Raw genomic sequence first — 19192 nt, 5'->3', positions numbered from 1 at the left:
TCTGAATCTGTGATGTCCTTGTCTCTCCATGAAGATTCGTGATTATTTTCCCAGTAGGCTTGATCGCCACAACCCATTCCCTTTTGGATAACTTCCCCGCGCCCGTTGTATTTTATTACCCAACAGTCTTTCAGCAGGCTTTGCTGCTCCTAGGGTCACGAGAGACTGACATTTGCCATCTCTCACCCTGCATGGCCTTGGGAGGTTGTTATGGAAAACTGGCAGCCCATCATTTCCTCATCCGGTTCGACCCAAGGCTCTCAGAAGTTGCAGGCTTGAAAGTCTCTTTCGCCTGGGCGAGATGAGGGTTGAATTACTGAACACCTGGCCAGGGTCAGACCTCATGGTTTTCACACCTCAAGTCTGTTCACCTTCTGATCTTTACAGACTAGGACCTTGGCTGTAGCACAGTCAATTCCTTTCCTTTTTCTTGCCAGGGGCTATCAAGTATAATAAAATCTCCTGTCCGTATAAGAAAGAAGCCTCTCTTCTAAAGGTCAGAGCATTTCACATTCCTTCCATGTTACTCAGCATTTTACAGTCATTCTGAGACATAGACCACCCCCCTCTCTCTTTTTTTTTTTCTTTTCATTTTAAACAGGAAATCACGTCTCAGAAACACTTGGGTGAAGAAAAACAATTAAATGAAATCAAATGTAGGACATCTCCTGAAGGTTGCAATAGCGTTTTACAAAAATCTCACTGTTCTCCTTTCACTGGCAGCTTTGTTTATATATTAGCAGCACATACTTAGTAATTCAAGGTAGTGATTGGTCAAATCACCTCTCCGATGTTTCAAAAGGGTTCTTCTGGTTATCTCTTCTGTGTCACAAACCATCGCCAAATGTAGTGGCTTGTAAAACAACCACCAGTCACTCGCTTATGATTCTGCAAATTTGGGCAGGCACAGCAGAAGCTAACTCTAGTTCTGCTCCTCTCCGTGGAGTTTCTCACGTAGCTGTTGTGTCTGAAGGTCTGACTGGGACTGGAATGCTCCAGATGATTTCTGCATTAGGTTGAATCGTTTCTTCCCCAAATCCACATTTACCCAGAGCCTCAGAATGTGACTTTTTGGTGAAAAATGATCTTTGCAGATATAATTAGTTAAGATGAGGTCATACTGAGGGAGGGTGGGCTCATGTCCAAGATAACCAGTGTCCTTACAAGAAGGGGAAGAGGACATGTAGACAGACGCAGGGAGGGGCCCGCAAGGCAGTGAGGCCCAAGGCTGGGTGATGGAGCTGTAGCCAGGGGCCTCCCAGCATCGCGGGCCACCAGCAGAAGCCGCGAGAGGCAAGGAACAGATTCCACTTCAGCATCTCCGGAAGGAGCCAACCCCGATGACACACGCTGAGGTTGGACTTGTAACCTCTAGAACTGTGTGTGTGCAGGTTCAGTCATGTCCACCTCCCCGTGACCCCATGGACAGTGCCCCGCCCGGCTCCTCTCTGCTTGGATTCTCCAGGCAAGAAGACTGGAGTGGGTTGCCATGTCCTTCTCCAGGCATCTTCTCGATCCAGGAATCAAACCTGTGACTGTTGAGTCTCCTGCATTGGCAGGCGGATTGTTTACACTAACACAGCCTGGGCAGCCCTAGAACTGTGGGGGAATAAGTTTTCTGTTGCTTTAAGCTGTCCAGTTTGTGGTACTCTGTTACCTGTGGCGCCTGTGGGAAAGCAGGACAGAGTCACTGTCCTGTCCACTGCTCCAGCCAGGTGACTGCACAGCCAGAGCCCGCCGTGCCCCTCTCCCTCCCCGTCTCCCCCCGTGTGGCGTCTCTGCCAGAGATCTGGGCCCCGAGGAAGCCCGAGCTTCAAGGAGAATGAGAGAAAGTGCCAGGCACTGTGCAGGTTAGACCCGGAGCTGTCACCAGTTTGCTTCTGCCATATTCTATTTCTTTAAATTTTTATTGAAGTATAATTGATTTGTAATGTATTAGTTTCAAGCATATAGCAAAGTGATTTAGATATATACATATATATTCTTTTTCACATTCTTTTCTGTTATAGGTTATTACAATACATGTTTTTTGAACTTATTTATTTAAAAGTTTTTATTGGAGTATAGTCAATTGCCATGTTCGATTGATTAAGGGCAATTCCAGGGCAGGCTCAGATTCAGGGGAAGGGAGTGGACTCCATCTGCTGATGCAGGAGCGGCCAGCAGACACACGGTGGGTGGTTGGGGTCCGTATTGGAGTCAGCCTGCAGGGACTGTGGCAGCCAGTCCCTGTGCAAGTTCTTGGTGCAGGCCAGCCCCCAGTGCCAGTCCCTGCCCAGGTTCAACAAGGCTTCCTTCAGCATGATCACTTGAGCCTGCAAGCCGTGTCCTAGAAGCTCAGCCCGGCTCAGCCCCCGAAAGCGGGGCTCTCCCAGCCCATCGAGCAGCGGTCTGGGCCAGCCCGCGTTGAGCTTCCAGGGCCTCAGTCAGCACGGGAGGAAGGGCGCTTGCTCACAGGAAAGAGGTTGTGGTGTTCTGGTGCAGAAATGATGACCTCTGTGAGGTCAGTCTGACCGTGGGACACACCACTTTCCCAACCAGAGTTGATAGGATGAGGGTACCTTTCTGTGAGTGCTGACAAAAGGCGGCCCAGAAACCAGTGAGGTGGGGAAGAAGGCCTGCAATGATAAAAGTCAGCAGCTGAAAGACCGTGAGGGACTCAGAGGGCACAGGTCCTGGGCTTGAGTGGCTGTGATTCTAAACCCCTGAGGTCCTGAGGGTTTCAGAGGGCACAGGTCCTGGGCTTGAGTGGCTGTGATTCTAAATCCCTGAGGTCCTGAGGGTTTCAGAGGGCACAGGTCCTGGGCTTGAGTGGCCGTGATTCTAAATCCCTGTTCTTCCATTATAACCTGCACAATATTTTTTTGAAGCGCTGAAATGTTGTGGAAGAACTTGAAAGATGGGTAAAAAAGGAAGATACAACTTAATGGTATTCAGAAATGGAGGGATACTGCCAGGTAATGCGTTAGATATCTCTTTTTCAGGCAACTTACATTTTTTTCCTTTAAAAATATATTACAAATATCCGACACATGCGAAAGAACTTAAATAATGAAAGCTAATGATGATAATACAAACTCCCGTGACTCACCACCTAACTTAGGGGCTGGAAGACTGTATGTCATGGCCTCAATCTTCCGCCCCTTCTCCATCTAGAAGATCTCTGTCTGATCCTCTTTGACCGCAGTTCTGAATGTTGTGTTTATCATCCCTTTGCCTCCTAGGTAACTAGTTCTTCATATTTGAATTAAAAGGGGGAAATCTGACTGGGCTCCTGGTTAGCTCCAAAGCAAGTTTCTGGTTAACGGTTAGCGTATGAACTCCCTGCTCTGTGTGTCTTCTATAAAAGACCACCGATGACACCAGCTCAGTGAGCAGCCTCGGGAAGCAATAACCATTTCCCGAGTGCTCCTGCGTTGTGATCACGCTGCATGGGTAGCCAGATGTTGCCGTTTCCTTCTTCTGGTCTTACACAGGAACTGTGAACTCGAGGAACTTTCAAAACCCTTCCTTTTTATTCTTCTGCTCTCAAGTTGCACCTTTTCATCTGCTTCTCCTTGGGGTCTGGGTCAGCTGTACTCCACCTTGAATCTGAGGCTTCAGAAAGGGTGGCAATTCTGAGTGTTTCAGGCCAGAAAATGTGGTAATTACCGAGCTGTACCAGCAGAAACCTGTAAAGTGATTTGCATAACGTTTCCTAAGAAAATAGCAGAGCGTGGAAAGGCGTTTTTAGGCAGACACAAAATCTCACAGGTAAAGCATCCACTTGAGACATATTTGCTGCGGGATTCCTTCAGGGGTATATAAATCATGCAAATCCTGTTAGGATCTCTTTCATCCTAACAGGATTTGCATGATTTATATGCTCTTTCATTGCAGATAAATACATTTTTTTTTCCACTTGGAGAGTTTTAAATTTCTTTTCTGTTTAACCAAAGTAAAATTATATGCACATGGGTATTCTGGTTGTTGTTGTGTAGAAGATTTAATAATAATAATAATAAAATACCTCATTACCTCCTCCTGGGGCTTCCCAGGTCCAGGAGGAAAGAATCTACCTGCCAATGCCGGAGGCGCAAGAGACTCGCTCAGTCCCTGGGTGGGAAGATCCCCTGCACGAGGAAATGGCAACCCGCTCCAGTATTCTTGCCTGGAGACTCCCATGGATAGAGGAGCTTGGGGGCTACAGTCCATGGGGCCACAAGGAGTCGGACACGACTGAGGGAGTGTGCGTGCTTGCGTGTGCCTTCCCTCCCACCCCCAGTGTGATGTCCCAGCGTGTGCGCTCAGTCACTCAGTCGTGTCTGACTCTTCGGCACCCTGTGGACCACAGCCTGCCAGGCTCCTCTGTCCACGGGACTCTGTCAGCCACTCCGAACAGTCCTCATCTCTGGTTCTTCTGGTGGTGACCTGGACATCTTAAAAAAGGGTGCTAACTCTTTACTACTCACAGATTGCTTATTCATTGATCCTTCTTAATTTTTGATATTACTTTATTTTTTCTAGTGGCTTCAAGTGCAGTGTCTGGCTCACCTCCTATTACTTTCCCCTAAAGAAGGACATGCCTGCTCCCCAAACACACCAGGTTTCCTCCTGCCTCGACTTCCTTGCATTTCTGGATCCCCCTGCCTTTCCTCCGGACAGGCCCATGTTCCACCCTCTTGTCTTTACTTAATCGCCATCTTGATAAGACAGAACTAGGGTTTAAATCCAGGCAGCCTGCCTCCAAAACCCCCGCTCTTGATGTACTCTGCTGCTGTTGCTAAGTCGCTTCAGTCATGTCCGACTCTGTGCGACCCCACAGATGGCAGCCCACCAGGCTCCGCCGTATATCAAGTCAAAGTGGATAACATTACATTTTGTTCTGTAATTATGCTGCGATCTTCCATGAAGGGATGCTCCAAGTTTGAGGACCAGTAATCAAGAAGATTGGTCCTGGGTGTTCTTTGGAAGGAATGATGCTAAAGCTGAAACTCTAGTCCTTTGGCCACCTCATGCAAAGAGTTGACTCATTGGAAAAGACTCTGATGCTGGGAGGGATTGGGGGCAGGAGGAGAAGGGGACGACAGAGGATGAGATGGCTGGATGGCATCACCAACTCGATGGATGTGAGTCTGAGTGAACTCCGGGAGTTGGTGATGGACAGGCAGGCCTGGCGTGCTGGGGTTCATGGGGTCGCAAAGAGCCGGACATGACTGAGAGACTGAACTGAACTGAACTGAATCTGTTTTTACACTGTGTGCTAGGTTTATTGTTTCTTTTTGCAGCTCCAAAGTCATGGCTGTTTTGTCAACCAGAGGAAGACTGTCCCGAGCCAACTCTTTTCTTTATGCCCAGTTTCCTCTATTTCCCTTTCTGATCCTGCAGGCTGGCAGCGTTGTGGTCAGTCAGTGCTGGCCTTTTCTCCAACAAGTGTCCAGTGGCTGTCCCTTTCCCACTCTCTGTGTCATTATGGATTTATCCCTTTACCACCATGTGACTGGATCTCAACTGAAGGAGGCAGCGTGGTGCAAAGGGGCAGAGTGAGGGATGGAAAGCAAACACCAGTGCTCAGGGCCCCAGCTGGAACTGGAAGTCCCAGGAAAGGCAGTAAAAAATTACAGACTCCCAGGAATAAGATAAGGAAGCAGTGGGGCTGTAACATGCAGCGCGCTAAGTTGCTTCAGTCCTGTCTGCGACCCCATGGGCTGTAGCCCACCAGGCTGGTTCCTCTGTCAATGGGATTCTCCAGGCAAGAAAGCTGGAGAGGTGGCCATTGCCTCCTCCAGGGGATCTTCCGACCCATCTCTCCTAAGTCTCCTGAGTTGATAGGTGGGTTCTTTACCACTAGCGCCACCTAGCGATATGATGTCCAACATGATAAAATTATATTATACAGAAATGGTTAAGAGAGTAAATCTTGAGTTCTCAAGGAAGAAAAAAAAATTTCTGTCTTTAATTTTGTATCTATATGAGATGAAGGCTGTTCACTAAACTTGTGAGAATCATTTTAAGATGCATTTAAGTCAAACTGTGAGGCTGTATACCGTAAACATAAGCAGTGCTGTGTGTTAATTGTATCTCAATAAAAGGGGAAGAAAAAATAAAATCAGAATCTGCAACAAAACAAAAGAGAAGAAAAACTGCCATTTTCGGAGTGGCTTATCATGTGCTAGACACTATATTTTATGTCCCTCTGAGTTGAAACTTCAGATAGAAGCTATTTATCCTTCTGCTGAACAACTTGAAGGGATAAAAGTGAAAAGGGAAAGTAAAAGTGTTGGTCGCTCAGTCGTGTCCGACTCTTTGTGACCCCACGGACTGTAGCCCGCCAGGCTCCTCTGTCCATGGGATTCTCCAGGCAAGAAGACTGGAGTGGGTAGTCATTTCCTCTCCAGGGGATCTTCCCAACCCAGGGGTTGGATCTTGGTCTCCTGCATGGCAGGCAGATTTTTTGCCATCTGAGCCACCAACTTGAAGGGATACTTAGTTTTATTTTCAAGGGGCAGAAAAAGTACATGATGGTAGAATGCATTTTTAAAGTGATGAAATTGGCAGGATACAGCCATATACTTCCAAACACCAGTATCTTCTGAAATAATTGCATAAATGATTAATTCATAGACCTCTAAAAGAAGCCTGAGGATAACTACTGATGCATACATGGTTTATTGGATTATCCTGTTGTTTGAATTTACATAAAACAAAAAAGTTTGTAAACCCCTTAAAAATAAGGCCAAATTCTGTCATTCCTAATGATACTCTGAAAGAGCCTGAGTGTAGCTTTGATGAAGTTTGGGGAAATACTTCCCAAACTGCCTGACTTTTCTTCCCATCAAGACCAGTTAGGATGGGAAAGATCTTACCTGAGACACAGCTGGAACTGAAGGAACAAAAATTAGTAGATCTAAGAAAACCCTACAGGCAACTGCAGAAGTACATTTTGGAAGAGGTCAGTTTTCATTCCAATCCCAAAGAAAGGCAATGCCAAAGAATGCTCAAACTGCCCCACAATTACACTCATCTCACACGCTAGTAAGTAAGGCTCAAAATTCTCCAAGCCAGGCCTCAACAGTACGTGAACCATGAACTTCCAGATGTTCAAGCTGGACTTAGAAAAGGCAGAGGAGCCAGAGGTCAAATTGCCAACATCTGCTGGATCAAGGAAAAAGCAAGAGAGTTCCAGAAAAACATCTGCTGCTGCTTTATTGACTATGCCAAAGCCTTTGACTGTGTGGATCACAACAAACTGCGGAAAATTCTCAAGAAATGGGAATACTAGACCACCTGACCTGTCTCCTGAGAAATCTGTATGGAGGTCAAGAAGCAACAGTTAGAACTGGACATGGAACAACAGACTGGTTCCAAATAGGAAAAGGAGTTCGTCAAGGCTGTATATTGTCACCCTGCTTATTTAACTTCTATGCAGAGTACATCATGAGAAACGCTGGGCTGGAAGAAGCACAAGCTGGAATCAAGATTGCCGGGAGAAATATCAATAACCTCAGATATGCAGATGACACCACCCTTATGGCAGAAAGGGAAGAAGAACTAAAGAGCCTCTTGATGAAAGTGAAAGAGGAGAGTGAAAAAGTTGGCTTAAAGCTCAACATTCAGAAAACAAGATCATGGCATCTGGTCCCATCACTTCATGACAAATAGATGGGGAAAGAATGGAAGCAGTGACAGACTTTGTTTTCTTGGGCTCCAAAATCACTGCAGATAGTGACTACAGTCATGAAATTAAAAGACACTTGCTCCTTGGAAGAAAAGTTACGACCAACCTAGACAGCATATTAAAAAGCAGGAACATTACTTTGCCAACAAAGGTCCATCTAGTCAAGGCTATTGTTTTTCCCGTAGTATGTATGGATATGAGAGTTGGACTATAAAGAAAGCTGAGTGCCAAAGAATTGATGCTTTTGAACTGTGGTGTGGGAAAACACTCTTGAGAGTCCTTTGGACTGCAAAGAGATCCAACCAGTCCATCCTAAAGGAAATCACTCCTGAATATTCATTGGAAAGACTGATGCTGAAGCTGAAATTCCAATATTTTGGCCACCTGATGTGAAGAACTGATTCATTTGAAAAGACCCTGATGCTGGGAAAGACCGAAGGCAGGAGGAGAAGGGGACGACAGAGGATGAGATGGCTGGATGGCATCACCGACTCGATCGATGTGAGTTTGAGTAAACTCCGGGAGTTGGTGATGGACAGGGAGGCCTGATGTGCTGCCGTCCATGGGGTCTCAAAGAGTCGGACACGACTGGGCAACTGAAGTGAACTGAACTGAACAAATACATTAATTTCCAATCCACATGTTATGGGAAAATGAACTGTGTCAGTGCTGTCGTTGGAAATTCAAATTAAGTTCTTTTTCAAAGGGAAAAGAAGTTGCATCAATGCTAAGGTTGACTACTTCCTGATAAGCTCTGTTCCCAAGCAGACAATTGTACTGGAATTACTTTAGGAAGGTTGTCAGCTTTTTCTTGTCCTGCTCTAAATGAACTCCTAATGTAAAAATGTTCCTGATTTAGACCTTGGCAGTCCCCAGTTTACAGATGGATTGAATTCCCCAAATTGGTTTCTAATCTAGTTTTTAAGAAATAAGGATACATTTTTGCAGTGAAACAATGTTATAAATGATGGGTAGAATCCCAGGTCAGTACACAAAACTCTATTTAACTCCCCATGTTCTAAAAAGAGTATTCTAGATCCCTGTTTTTCAAATTGAAAGCCAAAACTAATTAGTGGGACATAAAAGCAATTTAGTGAGTGGTGACAGCCTTTTTAAAAATAATGAAGTACAATAGAATGGATGAGAAAAACATCCAAGTGCATTGCCTGAGGTAAGGGGAGGTGCTACTTCGTGGAATTTCTGTTTCAAACGTGCATGTGTTTGTATATGCATATCCTGGGTAACAATCCAAATGCTCCCCCGCCCTTTTTAAATTCTTTTAGCTGCTATGGACCTTTGTTGCTGTGAGAGCTTTTTCTATTTCTCTAGTTGGGCGGTGGGGGCTACTCTTCCCATGGGAAGCGGGCTTCTCTAGGGTGCTTGGGCTCAGTGGTTGCGGTGGACTTCTGCACGCATGTGGCATCTTCCCAGACCAGGGGTTGAACCCGTGTCCCCTGCTTTGGCAGGTGGGTTCTTAACCACTGGACCACGAGGGAAGTCCCTGCGTTGCTGACTGTATGGGAAACACTGCACTAGGCCAAGACTGTTACCACCAGTAAATGTCTCCCTGTAGCGCATGCTCAGAATCACAATTCTGGAAGTCAGGATTCCAGTCCTGCAGAAACCCTGGCTTTCAGCTCATTCAAACTAACTCCTGGTAATCGGGATGCAATTTATAACAGTGTGGAAACACGTGTGCACATATGCAGGGGTGTGTGTGCTCTTGAGTAAGAAGCTGGAGTGACTAGGGATGGATGGAGGTGAAGAATAGGAACAGGGTGTGCTGGTGGCTTGGGCTGTTCTGACTGGGGTTTTAGGATGGAAGCTGGCAAATTGCTGTAACTTCCGAGTTAAAAGTGATTTTTACATGTTTGAAAAGTCATTAAAAAAAAAAACAACAGAAGAAAATGTGACAGAAGATGTGACAGAAAGCCTAAAATATTAACTATCCAGCTCTTTACAGAAAAAGTTTGCAGAGCCCTTTTATCTAGGGGAACAGGGAGCAAGTAATTATTAGGACTCAGTGAAAATAAGGACACCGCAAAGTGTACTGTAAGCATGGAACCTGAAAGGCAGTGATAATCCTGATGAAACTGCATAGGATAAGGGTGAATGTCCAAAGCTCTCAGTGGGGAAGACAGACCACCCAGGAGGAAGTGACTGACAGCTGGGTGCTCATCGACACACCCAGGAGAAGTGACCCGAGACGAACACATTCAGAACCACCAGGAGGTTCAAGACAACTGCTGACCCTGGTGGTCAGACATTTCTGCCAGCTCAGCATGAAGAGATATTTGTAATGAAATAAGAATCCATGGAGGTAAAACATGTTTAAATTATAAATGATATCTGCACATATAATGTTATCTGCAAATACAGAACGCTACCTGTAATGTTCTTTTGGTCATTTTCAGTAAATGCCTTTAATTCCAGAGCTTTCGGTTAAGAACTAGAATCTCATTTAGGTGTGACCGGTACGGGAACTCCTACCCTGATCTGGACCATCTGATTCTAACTTTGTTGGTTTGGCTGGGTCTACCTTATAAGCTAAACGCGATCTGGATTGAGGTGCTGGTCACAGATGAATGTTACAGTTGACACACACCTTCAAGACACAGGTCTCTAGTGCCTCATTCCGGTCCATTCACTCACTCACCCACTCAGCTCACAGTCACCAAACACTTACAGCATGATAAAGAATACGAAGAGACGCAAACAAGTCTGTCCGAACTGGTGCACTCACAGTCCTGTGGGAGGGGTAGAAAAGAGCCCAGGAATCACCGCAGTACGAGACACCGGTCACTGCAGGACCGTGGGAGCCAGGCGCTCCGGAAGCTGCCAGAGGTCACCCAGAGTTCGGAATAGCTGAGTGACTTCTTGAAGAATGAGCAAAAGGGGGTCCAGGTTTTATCTTTTACCGTCTTTGCATACGCAAAGCTATTCCCAATACTTCTTACGGTTTCTCAGCCTGGGCACTGTTGCCCTTGGGGGTCCGACACTCCTTTGAGGAGGGGCTGTTCCGTGCATTGTAGACTGGTGGGCAGCCTCCTCGGCCTCCACCCCCGAGACAACCGAGAATGTTGCCAATGTGTCCGGGGGGCACACTTCCTCCCTACCCCTGTTGAGAATCACCGTGTTAATTGATGCTGTTGTTCCCGCTGTTCTTTTTCATTCGTTTTTGCCCTGGCATCTCTGTGCATTGTCCAGTTGGAGAAACCAACTTTTTAAAAATTCACCTTGCACTGCACCTCAGTTTTCCTTTATTTCACTTTCCGCTGGGCTGGGCTAAACTGAGATTATTTTTTGTACTGTTCTTAAGACTTTCCCTTTATTAGTCTGTATGTTCTCTAAGGGTAAGTCCTTTACGGTTCCCTAAGGGGCTTGATGTTGGCCCCTTGACCACAAGTTCTGAAGCTTTATCACAGTTCCTCTCTTCCCCTCCCCCGCTCTCTGCTCTCCTTTAGGAATATATTTCTCGATTCTTTTCTAACTTTGTTTTCTTTTGTTGTGTCTACTGTTCTGTTTGGGCTCCCCTGGTGGCTCAGACGGTAAAGAATCTGCCTGCAGTGCGGGAGACTTGGGTTCGATCCCTGGGTTGCGAAGATCCTCCTCCTGGAGGAGGGCATGGCAGCCCACTCCAGCATTCTTGGGCTTTCCTGATGGCTCAGACAGTAAAGAATCTGCCTGCAATGCGGGAGACCTGGGTTTGAACCCTGGGTTAGGAAGATAACCTGGAGGAGGGTATGCAAGCCACTGAACTATTCTTGCCTGGAGAATCCCCATGGACAGAGGAACCTGGTGGGCACAGTCCTTGGGGTCACAAGAGTCTAACATGCCAGGCTCCTCTGTCCATGGGGCAAGAATACACACACTCCTCTGTTTACCATAGCTGGAAGGGGCCATTTATTCTGACTGTGTTGTTTAGAAAGTGATTGCTTGTAGCCAAATTACTTGCCACATTATTTACAAGATTAGCCAAGATGTGGAGACGACCTAAGTGGCTGTCAGTGAATGAATAAAGAGAGAGAAAAGTATTCAGCCACAAAAAAAGAAGGAAATCCTGCCATTTTAGACAACACAGATGAAAGTTGAGGGCATTATGCTAATAAGTCAGACAGAGAAAGACAAACACTGCGTGATCTCACTTATATGTGGAATCTAAAAAAAAAAACCTCAAAGAAACAGAGTAGACTTCTGGTTGCCAAGGGTAGGGGGTGGGAGAAGTGAATGAAGGCAGTCAAAGGGTACAAGCTTCCGGTTACAACGTAAGTTCTGGGCATCCAGTGTGTGGTGTGGTGACTACAGCTACCAATATTGCACTGTGTATTAGAAAGTTACTGAAAGAGTGGGTCTTGAAAGTCCTCAGCACACACACACTGTTCGCTATTTGAGATGATGACTATATTAACTAACCTTATTGTGATAATAACTTTGTAATATATATTGTACCAAAAGATCACATTGTACACCCTTAACCTTCACAGTGTTATATGTCAAAATATCTCAGTAAGGCTGGAAAAAGTGTGTTTTAAATTTTTTAAAAGTACAAAGAAAGAAGACTGTAAAGAAACTCATAAAAATTTGAGCAGTTGTTTTATCTAGGTAGTGAGATTGTGAAATATTATTTACTTTGCTTTACTGAGTCTCCTAAATTTCTCCAAAATGTTACTTGTAAAAATATATGTGAGAATCAACACATTAAAAGAAAAAAACAACAAAACAAAGTGCTGCTATAAAAAAAAAAACAAAAAAACTTTCCTGCTGGAAACAAGCCCCTTCCCCTGGTCCTGTGTATTTCTCTCTGAACTTCCCTTTTCCCACAACTGCTGGGCCAGAACACGACGGCCACAGCTAACATGCAAGTGCTGCAGGCTGCTTCTCCAGTGCGGCCACAGCCGATATGCAAGCCACAGCCAAGCTGCAGGCTGCTTCTCCAGTGCCGCCTGTCTCGGCAGAAGAGCCCCTTCTGGCCCCATTATATCACCGGGCTCCTTTCCTTCTCACAATGGGCGGGTTATGTTTGCACTTCCGAAAATCCTTATGACAGCACTCTTACCCTTGGAGGAAAAATAGTCAACACAAGTGGTCATGTTGGCAGATTCTGCTTTTAATATTCAAATACTCCTGATGAAAAGACCATCCTCCAGTTTAATAAATACACAGATTATTACTTTAAGAACTGGGGCATCAAATCAAGAGCAATCCATTCATTTTTACATCAGGAGTTTCCTAAATGTAGCAGGTGTCAACATCACCTGGAGGGCTTGCTGAAACAGTTTCCCCTGCGTCCCACTCCTGGAGTTTCTGATTCAGCCCGTCTGGGGTGGGGGCAGAGAATTTGCGTTTGTAATAAATTCCTAGGTGATGCTTCTGCTGGTGCAGCTGGTTTGGGGACCACACTGAAAATTACTGTTTTGGATCTTCTGGCTATCAGCCAGTTTGTGGTTTAGCTGTCTTTTCTTTAAAAAATACAGCCTCTTTTATTTCATCTCCTTGGAATTTAAATGCTGGTTTTTGAGTTAAGAACTGGTAGATCCTGCTGTTTGCAACAAACATTCTGTCCCAAGAAAAGACATAATTCTGTTTATATGAATCCAGCTACCACTTACCTCCTTCTCCTTGGGCCTTGAGAGGATATCTCACAGGATTTTGATGTCTGTCTGTTGAGATAATTACCATTCACAGCAGCAGATTGCCACTGTAGCTTTTTAGCATCAGAGATCGCCCCTGTATTTTTTAGCAAAGATAGGTTCCTTTTAAAGTAAAAATTGCTACTGTCCCTTTTTTAGTACCAGAGATTTCTACTGTATCTGTTTTTTGATCTGCAGTGGAGCATTTGGGCTTCTCATTTGGACAAGTGCCAAAGGTAATTTTTAAATTAAATATAGAAATTATCATACACACACACACACGCACATTGACAATATTGCTCAACGTTGGAATAGGCGTCCAGGATATCAAATTGAAATTAACAAGTGATTTTCCTGTCTGGCGTTATTTCTGATGCGTTTTGGACTTTGCTCCATCAAACGGATGTTCTTGTTTAAACTCTGCCCTCTCTGTTGCCCCTCTACTTGGTGCCCAGCTTTGCACGCTGCTTGTTTTTAAAGCACCCATGACCCTAAAGATGACAAAAAGGAGTGAGTTTGCCAAGAAAGGACTCGTAGGCTTTAGGAAGTGTGGTACCTAAACCTTCTTTCCCGGACAAGCTGGTGGGCTCAGCTGCTTGGTTGCGTCAGGCCTCCGGGTCTTAGACCCAAACAGTGACTTCACAAGCTTTTATCAGGCCTCCGGGTCTTAGACCCAAACAGTGACTTCACAAGTTTTATCAGGCCTCCGGGTCTTAGACCCAAACAGTTACTTCACAAGCTTTTAAAACAGTTTGGAGAAACAGGATTGGTTTTGGTAATACACATGTTAGCAAAAGTGAAGAAAAACATGTACCCTCTCCCTTGCCTTTTTTTTTTTTTTAATCTCCTCTCTTTTAACATTAAGAAAACATGTGGGTCATATTCACAGATGTACCTCACTTTTCTCTATGGGCTGATGCTTCGGTTTGGCTTATTTTAAAGTCGGTTTGTTTTTTCGTTTTCCAGAAAGATGAATTACAGTCATCTTGCCAGTGGCAGGAATAGCTGGTCATTAGTTTAAAACTAACTGAACAATTCCTTTAATGGGGAAACACCAAAGGAAAGAGATACCAATATTTTCTTCAGTTAGCTGTTATTGAAATATTTTTCTGATGTTTTCTCCTTCTGAAAGATTCTCTTAGGATTCAAATGCATTCAACCTGATGTTCTTTTATGAAAATATCTAGACTAACAATACTCAGAGAAATCTGGAAGGAAAAAAATCCCGATAGGGGCTCAAAACACCAGACTTTTGGATAATGTTCTCCTGAGGGCAGCAGAAGAAAAAGCATAAGTGACCTTTCAGCCAGCCTTCTCAATCTCTTTGAGGAAACTTCCGCAGAGCCCTGCAGACACAGCTAGACCACTTGTCCAAACTCCTCCTCCTCAGGCTGTCTCCTGTGCTTCCAGCTTCGCCAGGGTGTCCCCAAGTATCCCCCTATCCATCCCTTCTTTCTTTGTCCTTCTTCCCCAAACTCTTCTCCTTTCTCATTTTCTTACCCACACCCTCTCTTCTGTTCTCAGCCCTGCAGAAAAGCCACTGGAGATAAGCTAACATTAATGTGCGTCTTCCCAAAGGGGCGTGTGGCTGTGTGCACAGTCGTGTCTGACTCTTGCGACCCCATAGATTGTAGCCTGCCAGACTCCTCTGTCCATGAACTTTTCCTGGCAAGAATTCTGGAGTGGGCTGCCGTTTCCTCCTCCAGGGGATCTTCCTGACCCAGGGATCCAACCTGCGTCTCTAGTGTCTTCTGGGAGATATACAGTAAAGAAAAGAGAAAGTTCAGGGTATGTTGGGGGGGGGGTCGGTGGACAGTGGAGGATAGAACTTGTGAAGGGAGAAGCACAATAATCCAGAGGTAGAAATAACCCAAATGTCCGTCAACAGATGGCTGGAGGGACAAGTTGCACAACACACCAGCTCACGGTGGAATATTACACAGTGTGAAAACAAACGGAGTGTTGGTACAGATCACCACACGGTGAACTCAAACACCTGTGCTACGTGAGAGGTGCCAGACACCAGTAGTGCATAGGTTATGATGCTGTTTACATGAAACATCTAGAATAGATAAATCCATAGAAACGGAACGGAGCTTGGAGGTTGCCAGGGAGTGGAGGGAGGGGAGACTGGAGAGTGACAGTTCCCTGGGGGTGCGGATTCACTCTGGAGGGCTGGGAATGTTCTGGACTAGACAGAGCTGATGACTGTCCAGCATTGTAAATGTTCTAAACGCCACTGGATTGTTCACTTTGAAATGGTAAATTTTGTTACATGAATTTCACCTCTAAAAGTTAAACTTTTTTATAAAGGAGGATTATTCATCAAAATTCCAAACTCTGTTTCTCTTAGATTTTATAACCTTCATATCTGCCTTTCTCCCTAATTGCATTTCAAAGAAAGTTCTACATTTAATTTAGATACTAAAGCAAGGAGAGGTCCTAGATTGACCTCCAAATCTAAGTGTTGTATCAATCTGCAATAAAATAGCCCTAGTAACAATGGGAATAATAAAGCCATCAGGTGAGTCAGTGATAGAACTGGGAATGGATCCCAAGGAACATTACCTTTCAGTCCCTTTTAAATTCTGTTGCTCTCTCTCCCTGTCCCTGAAACTCCTGACGTAATTGAAGATGACTTGTCAATGATGTCATTCCCCCAACCAGGAGAGACAGCGCGAAGGAGCCTCCAACGTAGGCTCCCCATCACCACGTCCTCTGGAGGCTGTGCTTTCTGGTTCAGGTTTTTCCTTGGAAAAACTGTGAAGCTGCAGAAAATGTGTCTGGGCCGCTCTTACCTCACGCCTCTGTATATGCTGTGGCCCTCCTGGGGTCCTGTGTATCCTCCAGACGCCTGGAGAGAGCTTTCCACTCTCATCTGCTAGTTCTTATCCTTCCACCTGCATCGGCGTTTAGAAAAGGGGTTTACATCGTCTGTTCCCTGTGAGTGAATTTTCCGTAAGTATCTCCAGCGAATACTGCTGGGGACGGGTCCGCTGGACATTCTGGCAGCGCTGCTGGGTGTCCCCAGGACCGTTTGTCTGCTGTTGGGTCCCCCTGCCTGGTGCGCTTCAGGAAGACCCTTGGAGGAATTCACCGCTATCGACCTGTGTCAAGTCCGTTTGAAGTCTACTTACCACAGGGAAGAAGTAGTGAAGTGCGGTTGGGGCAGCCTAGCAGGTAAATTGACTTTCAGAAGATGCTAGTATATCAAAGGGATCGTGATTCTAACCTTGGCTTTGCCCAGAGGCAAATTTCTGGGTTTCTACACCTAAAAAGATCAAAGGTAACAGTTGACTCAATGGTCCAATTTGGACTAGATCCATTTTGACTCAAAAACAGCTTACCCTCAGAGAGTTTATGAGTCATTTCTGTATTCCCCTCCCACACCACATGGTATCCACCTAGAAGAGCGAGAACCCACATTATTGCCACTTATCTAAGTTGCAGAGATGGGCGCCAGGTCATGGGAAACTAAACTAGAGTCGGAAAAGCAGTGCGTCTCTGCTTGCAAGTACTTCAGTTAGCCCCTCGCTGTGTTAGGATGACCTATTCTGCAACCTCAAAGACATTCATTCTTATCTGGTTTCGAGAAAGCATACCCCGTTTCTGATTGTTATCACCATGTTCCTGGGGGAGCCCCAGCTTTTTAGGAGCACAAGGTTCTGTCAGTGTTAGGTGCTCCGGTTGGTGGGATCGTGGGCTGCTGGCCAGTCAAGCTGTCCTGGAGATCTGTCATCTGTCGGGCCCCTCCTGGGGACTTCGGCCTGCCTTGTGCCCTCCCATTGGTGTCTGCCAAGTCACAACCAGGTGCCAGAGAACTGGAAGCTTGAGCACAAATATTTAGACCTACATCTCACTCCTAATCGCATGTATTCTAAATGTAGACTAATAAAATCTGCAAAAGTTCTTTGCAAAAGTAGTGCAAAAAAGCCTTCCAAGAATCTCTATTCTTTCAGCAAGACATATAACACTCTTCGATATCTTTTCCTAACATTTTGGTTTTGTGGGCTTTCATAAAATATTTGGCACTAATTTTTACAAATCCTTTTTGAGGGTGGGGACTGTATTTCCTCCCCTGCTTATATTCTATATTTGTTTTTCCACTTGGAGTTCAGTCTTTTGGGAGAAGTTCCTTGATCTGTGTTTGGGAAAATGACGTTTGGGGTTGTTGCCAAAACTCTGGGTCACTTTGAAATCCGGACAACACTGAACCAGACACAGCTGAGCGCCGCTGTCTGCATCAGCACCGGTCCCACACGGTGCCTCCGGCAGGCCCGGGGAGCTTTGGAGTTAAACCGACCCCAGTGAGTAAGTTAACTCCACAATACTGCACAAATAAAACGAACACGGTTTCGATTACACCAGCATGGACGTGTATAAATACTCTTGTCAAATTCTCAAAATAGCGTGGGCTACAGAGGTGAAATAAGTCACTATATAAAAATTTTCTATCAACACTATTGTGGGAGATGTTAGGAGTCACACTGAGTGATAACAGTTTTGGATGGATAACTCTTGTAGAATTTTTTGTAAGGCTGACTACCTGATGCCGCCAAAGGGTGCGGTGGGAGTGGGGCTCAAAATGACTTACTGGGGAAAAGTCCAGCTGCTCTTCCAGTTCTTGGCATCTTGTTTAGAGAACCACTTGAGAATTGGGAAAAAGGATGTGCGCACCACTCTTCCCTCATCTGCTCACCCTGACCCTCTGTTTACCTTTATTTGGTTCTACTGGCCTGCAGACTGTAATGTAGATTGGAACTGTTGCTCTCCCCTCGCACTCTCAGATCTTTGGCAAGGTAAATCCTGAGAAGGCAAGATAATGCCTGGATTTGGTGGGAGGTAAAGATCCCCTGAGGAGGGTGTGCAACCCACTCCAGTACTCTTGCCTGGAGAATCCCATGGTCAGGGGAGACTGGCGGGCTACAGTCCACGGGGTCGCACAGAGTCGGACACGACTGAGCAGCTAAGCATGCGTGCACACGATGACACAGTCAGCTTTCCAAGGCGAGTCTGTTTGTGTAAAGGTGTCACCGCACTTCTGGGCTGTGGTCACCAGTGATTCTGCCTTTCGTCACACGCCCGGTATATTAATTATCTATCGTTGCATATCGAATGGTCCCCCAGGTTTAGCAGCTTAAAAGTAATACTTTTTTCTGGATCAGAAGCAGCTTAGCTGGTGCTTTGGGCTCAGTTTCGGTCACGAGGTTGCAGTCATGATGTCGGCCAGAGCTGCGGTTACCCGAGGGCTTGCTGAGGCTGGAGAATCAGACACGCAGAGTCGGAAAAGTCAACAGTGACCCGATCCAGTTCCCTCCTTTTATAATGAGGAACTATTGTTCTTCACAAGCTCAACCTGAAACAGTTCTTAGGCAGGTTACCTGTGTTAACCCATGATCACAGTGAGGGTCTCTGGAATGTCTCCTGGTGACTTAGTGACTGACACGGAAGGCTGAGTTTCAGGGTTACCTTCCCTCTTATTTTAAGGCTTTGCTCTCTGCCTGTGTACCTAGGCCCCTGTGGTTGTGTGAGTGAGTGAACAAGCAGAGACTCAGTTTTGAATAAGGAGATGGGAAGACTGCCTAGAGCCTTTGATGCCGGGAGAGGAGCCAAGGGGGACTGGAGGGAGGTTGTGTGTGTGTGTGTGCGCACGCTTACTTGCTCAGCTGTGTCCGACTCTTTGTGACCTCAGGGACTGTAGCCCGCCAGGCTCCTCTGTCCATGGGATTCTCCAGGTAAGAACACTGGAGTGGGTTGTCATTTCCTCCTCCAGGGCATCTTCCTGACCCAGGGATCGAACCTCCGTCTTCTGCGTCTCCTGCTCTAGTGCCAGCTGGGAAGCCCCCGAGGGGGAGGCTGGGGGAGCTTAATCTCTCCGTTTGGCCTGGTCAGGGCTCCTTCCTCT

This window comes from Bos javanicus, chromosome 24 (genome assembly GCF_032452875.1).
Source record: "Bos javanicus breed banteng chromosome 24, ARS-OSU_banteng_1.0, whole genome shotgun sequence".
NCBI lineage: Eukaryota > Metazoa > Chordata > Mammalia > Artiodactyla > Bovidae > Bos > Bos javanicus.
This window is presented reverse-complemented; position numbering follows the sequence as displayed.